The following is a 6,000-nucleotide window of genomic DNA, read 5'->3' on the forward strand; positions in this document are numbered from 1 at the left end:
GTTGACACTATGCTGACTTGACTGGAGACCTGAGGCTAGCCTCACCAGACTTACTGACTACCACATGGTGTTTGCACTGGCTAGCTCATGAACTCTGACTGTCTCAGAGGCTGGATCCCGAGAGAGCGGGAAAACTGGTGCCCTCTGGCTTTATAGTGGTCATATCCTGTCTGGTGATTGGCTGCTGTGTTCTGTGCGCTTACTGGTCATCCTATGTGTCAATCACTGCCTGTCTGCACTCCATTATATACCTGGATGTGTATTATGACAAGAACATGGGAGTCACAGGCTGTGCCAGCATTAATTGCCTATCCCTAATTGCCCTTAAGGGGCAGTTAAGAGTCACCACATTGCTGTGGGTCTGGAGTCACACGTAGACCAGACCGGGTAAGGACAGCAGATTTCCTTCCCTAAAGGACATTAGTGACCCAGATGGGTTTTTACAACAATCGGCAATGGTTTAATTCTAGATGATTTTTTTAGATTTAGATTTAGAACAGCACAGAACAGGCCCTTCGGCCCTCGATGATGTGCCGAGCAATGATCACCCTACTCAAACTCACGCATCCACCCTATACCCGTAACCCAACAACTCCCCCTTAACCTTACTTTTTAGGACACTACGGGCAATTTAGCATGGCCAATCCACCTAACCCGCACATCTTTGGACTGTGGGAGGAAACCGGAGCACCCGGAGGAAACCCACGCACACACGGGGAGGACGTGCAGACTCCGCACAGACAGTGACCCAAGCGGGAACCGAACCTGGGACCCTGGAGCTGTGAAGCATTGATGCTAACCACTATGCTACCGTGCTGCCCACATGATCTTTATTAGGTTAATCCTAGAGCTGAAGGGTTGGATTACGAGGAGAGGTTGAGTAGACTGGGACTGTACTCGTTGGAATTTAGAAGGATGAGGGGGGATCTTATAGAAACATTTAAAATTATGAAGGGAATAGATAGGATAGATGCGGGCAGGTTGTTTCCACTGGTGGGTGAAAGCAGAACATGGGGAGATAGTCCTAAATCTACTTCCCCTTATTTTGAGGCTGAGTTTAGGAGGAACTTCTTCACCCAAAGGGTTGTGAATCTATGGAATTCCTTGCCCTGTGAAGCAGTTGAGGCTCCTTCATTAAATGTTTTTAAGGTAAAGATAGATAGTTTTTTGAAGAATAAAGGGATTAAGGGTTATGGTGTTCGGGCTGGAAAGTGGAGCTGAGTCCACAAAATATCAGCCATGATCTCATTGAATGGCGGAGCAGGCCCGAGGGGCCAGATGGCCGACTCCTGCTCCTAGTTCTTATGTTCTTATTGTCACAAGTAGGTTTACATTAACACTGCAATGAAGTTACTGTGAAAATCCCCTCGTCGCCACATTCCAGCGCTTGTTCGTGTACACAGAGGGAGAATTCAGAATGTCCAATTCACCTAACAGCACGTCTTTCGGGACTTGTGGGAGGAAACCGGAGCACCCGGAGGAAACCCCCGCGCACACGGGGGAGAACATGCAGACTCCACACAGACAGTGACCCAAGCCGGGAATCGAACCTGGGACCGTGGTGCTGTGAAGCCACCATGCTGCCCATATTTTTATTGCATTCCAATTTCACCATCTGCAGTGGCAGAATTTGAATCTGGGATTCCACTCTCTGGATTGCTGGTCCAATCACAATGCACCGCCATCACCTCCCCAAATATATGAACGGTGACGGTAAGTTTAATTGGGTTCTGGTGTATAAATACCAAGGAGGATGTCACATTTACCAAACTATTAGACTCGTGTCAATAACAGCCACCACCACCTGGGGAGATTTATAGTGTAGATTAGCAGTCACATTCCGCTAAGAGTAGAGATTGTGTGTACACAAATAATTGAGAATCTCTTCATTTTTGCTGAATATTATCCAGAAACTTTAAGCGAATGTGGAAGAAGGTGATCATGGCCAGAAGGAGGCAGGAAAGATAGACAATGGGAGAATTGCACAGCTTGGGGCCTCCATTATAAATGGGATGCACAAGAGGTCACGGAGGACTGCAGATTTCTTTGATTGGGACGGGGTTGAAGGTGGTCAGAGGTGGGTCAAGGCCACGGAGGAATTTGAAAATTAGGAGGAGAATTTAAAATCAAGACATTGCTTGTTTGGGAGTTGGTGTAAATCTGAGGACAAGGTGATGGGGGTCGAGAATTGCTCCGGAATGGGGTGGGGAAGGAGAGAACACAAGAACAGCAGAGTTTTGGATGACCAAATTGAATCTTGGGTGGATTGTGGGAGAGTCAGCCCGGAGTGTGCTGGAATAGTCTATACGGAGAGGAGGATTTCAGCAGCAGTTGAGTTGGAAGCTGTGAAGGTCGGACATGATAGTCTTAGTGTTGGAAGTTCAACTCCACATCATCGTTAACATCAAAATTGTGGGCAGATTGAAAAACTCACTGCTGGGGGAAGGATGGAGTTTGGATTATTGCCAGGGGTGGGATTGTTTCGGCGAGTGGGATGTAGTTGGAATTGTTTTCAAATTTTTCCAATTAAAGGGCAATTTAGCGTGGCCAATCCTCCTACCCTGCACACCTTTGGGTTGTGGGGGTGAGACCCACGCAGACACGGGGAGAATGTACAAACTCCACACGGACTGTGACCCAGAGCTGGGACCTCGGCGCCATGAGGCAACAGTGCTAGCCACTGCACCACCGTGCTGCCTGGTGAGGCAGCAGTGCTAACCACTGTGCCACCCAGGGTAGCAGCCCTAACCACCGTGCCACCCAGGGTAGCAGCCCTAACCACCGTGCCACCCAGGGTAGCAGTGCTAACCACCGTGCCACCCAGGGTAGCAGAGCTAACCACTGTGCCACCCAGGGTAGCAATGCTAACCACCGTGCTGCCCTGCGTAGCAGCACTAACCACCGTGCCACCCAGGGCAGCAGAGCTAACCACCGTGCCACCCAGGGCAGCAGAGCTAACCACCGTGCCACCCAGGGTAGCAGTGCTAACCACTGTGCCACCCAGGGCAGCAGAGCTAACCACCGTGCCGCCCAGGGTAGCAGAGCTAACCACCGTGCCACCCAGGGTAGCAGAGCTAACCACCGTGCCACCCAGGGCAGCAGAGCTAACCACCGTGCCGCCCAGGGTAGCAGAGCTAACCACCGTGCAGCCCTGGAGTTGGGATTGTTGCCAGATAGGGGGATTACTTCGGGAAGAGGGATTGGTTGCTGGAAAGTGTTTGGATTAAAGACAAAACAATGGCTTTAGTCTTCACCATATTGAAAAGCCTAAAACCTCCTCTGGTCCTGCAGTTTCCCTGAAACTGGCCCATGCTTGAAGTGAAAACAGAAGATGTTGCTGGTCTAGCAGCGTCTGTGGAGAGAAACTCAAAACATTAACTCCTGTCCACAGCTGCTACCAGACCGGGGTTTTACAGCACAAAAAGAGGCCATTCAGCCCATTGTTCCTCTGCTGCCTATCAAGCACCTATTTCATCCCATTTTCCAGCACTCGGTCCGTAGCTTTGTACGCTGCGGCATTTCAAATGCTCACCTGAATGCTTCTTAAATGTTGAGGGTTCCTGCCTTCACCGCCCTTTCAGGTAAGAGTTCCAGATTCCCACCACCCTCTGAGGGAAAAGGCATTTCCTCCAAACCTCCTGCTCCTTAACTTAAATCTCTGCCCTCTGGTTAGTGACCCCTCCACTAAGGGGAAATGTTTCTTCCCACCCACCCTATCTGTGTCCTTCATAATTTCATCCACCTCAATCAGGTCCCCCCTCAGCCTCTCTGCTCCAAGGAAAACAACCCCAGCCTAAGCAGCCTCTTCACATCTGAAACGCTCCAGCCCACTATCATCCTGCTGAATCTCCTTTCCACCCTCTCCAGTGCAAACACATCCTATAGTGTGGCGACCAGTACTCTAGCTGTGGCCTGACCAGTGTTCTATATCGCTTCATCATAACCTCCCTGATCTTGTTTTCTTTGATTGGGTTAATAAAGGCAAGTATCCCATAAACCTCCTGAACCACCTTATCGACCTGTCCTGCAGTCGTCAGAGATCTATGGACATTCACCTCAAAGTCTCTCTGATCATTTTTAAAATTAATTTATAGGATATGGGTGTCGCTGGTTAGGCCAGCATTTATTGTCCATCCCCAGTTGCCCTTCAGAAGGTTGTTGTGAGCTGCCTTATTGAACCGCTGCAGTCCGAGGGGCAGGTACACCCACAGTGCTGTTAGGGAGGGAGTTCCAGGATGTTGCCCCAGTAACATGTGAAGGAACGGCCGATATATTTCCAAGTCGACATGGTGAGTGTCTTGGAGGGGTGTCCAGGTGGTGGGGTTCCCAGGTATCTGCTGCTCTTGTCCTAAATGGTAGAAGTTGTGGGTTTGGAAGGTGCTTCTAAGAAACCTTGGTGAGTTACTGCAGTGCATCTTGTGGATGGTACACACGGCTGTTACTGTGTGTCGGTGGTGGAGGGAGTGAATGTTTGTGGAAGGGGAGCAATCAAGCGGGGCTGCTTTGTCCTGGATGGTGTCGAGCGTCTTGAGTGTTGTTGGAGTTGCACTCATCCAGGCAAGTGGAGGGTATTCCATCGCACTCCTGACTTGTGCATTGTAGATGGTGGACAGGCTTTGGGGGGGGGGGAGGAGGTGAGTTACTCGCCGTAGGATTCCTATCCTTTGACCTGCCCTGATAGCCACAGTATTAATATGGCTGGGTTCAGTTTCTGATCAATGGTAACCCCCCAGGATGCTGATTGTGGGGGATTCAGCGATGGTAATGCCATTGAATGTCATGGGGCAGGGGTTAGATAGTCACTTGTAAGGAGGTGGTCATTGCCTGGCACTTGTGTTGAGTGAATATAACTTGCCTTTTGTCAGCCCCGAGCCTGGATATTGTCCAGGTTTTGCTGCATTTGGACAGGGACTGCTTCATTATCTGAGGAGTCATGAATGGTGCTGAACATTGTGCAGCCATCCGCAAACATCCCCACTTCTGACCTGATGATGGCAGGAAGGTCATTGATGAAGCAGCAGAAGATGGTTGGGCCAAGGACACGACCCTGAGGAACTCCTGCAGTGATGTCCTGGAACTGAGATGATTGACCTCCAACCACCACAACCATCTCCCTTTGTGCCGGGTATGACTCCAGCCAGCGGAGAGATTCTCCCCCCGATTCCCATTGACTCCCATTAGCTCGGGCTCCTTGATGCCGCACTCGGTCAAATGCTGCCTTGATGTCAGGGCAGTCACTCTCACCTCACCTCTGGCATTCAGCTCTTTTTGAGCATGTTTGAACCAAGGCTGTAATGAGGTCAGGAGCTGAGTGACCCTGGCAGAACCCAAACTGAAAATCCATTTTTTTTCCTATAAATTTTGAGTACCCAATGCATTTTTTCCAATTAAACGGCAATTTAGCCTGGCCAATCTACCGACCCGGCACACAGAACAAGCAGTGCAGGAGGCCATTCGGCCCATCAAGACTGCACCGCAACGGGGGGGGGGGGGGGGGGGGGGAGGGGTGTCAGTGGCTGCAGTGGGGGGAGGGGGGGGAGGGGGTCAGTAGCATCAGTGGGGGTGGGGTCAGTGGCCGCAGTTGGGGTGGGGGTGGAGGGGGGGTCAGTGGCTGCAGTGGGGGTGGGGTGGTCAGTGGCCGCAGTGGGGGTGGGGGGGGTCAGTGGCCACAGTGGGGGTGGGGGGGTCAGTGGCCGCAGTGGGGGGGGTCAGTGGCCGCAGTGGGGGGGGGGTGAAGGGGGGTCAGTGGCCACAGTGGGGGGGAGGGGGGGTCAGTTGCCGGGATGGGGGGACGGAGGAGTGAGGGGGGGTCAGTGGCCGCAGTGGGGGTGGGGTCAGCGGCCGCAGTGGGGGGAGGGGGGTGAGGGGGGGTCAGTGGCCGCAAGGGGGGGAGGGGGGGTCAGTGGCTGCAGTGGGGGGAGGGGGGTCAGTGGCCACAGTGGGGGGGGGGGGGTCAGCGGCCGCAGTGGGGGGAGGGGGGTGAGGGGGGGTCAGTGGCCG

Source organism: Scyliorhinus canicula, chromosome 12 (genome assembly GCF_902713615.1).
Source record: "Scyliorhinus canicula chromosome 12, sScyCan1.1, whole genome shotgun sequence".
NCBI lineage: Eukaryota > Metazoa > Chordata > Chondrichthyes > Carcharhiniformes > Scyliorhinidae > Scyliorhinus > Scyliorhinus canicula.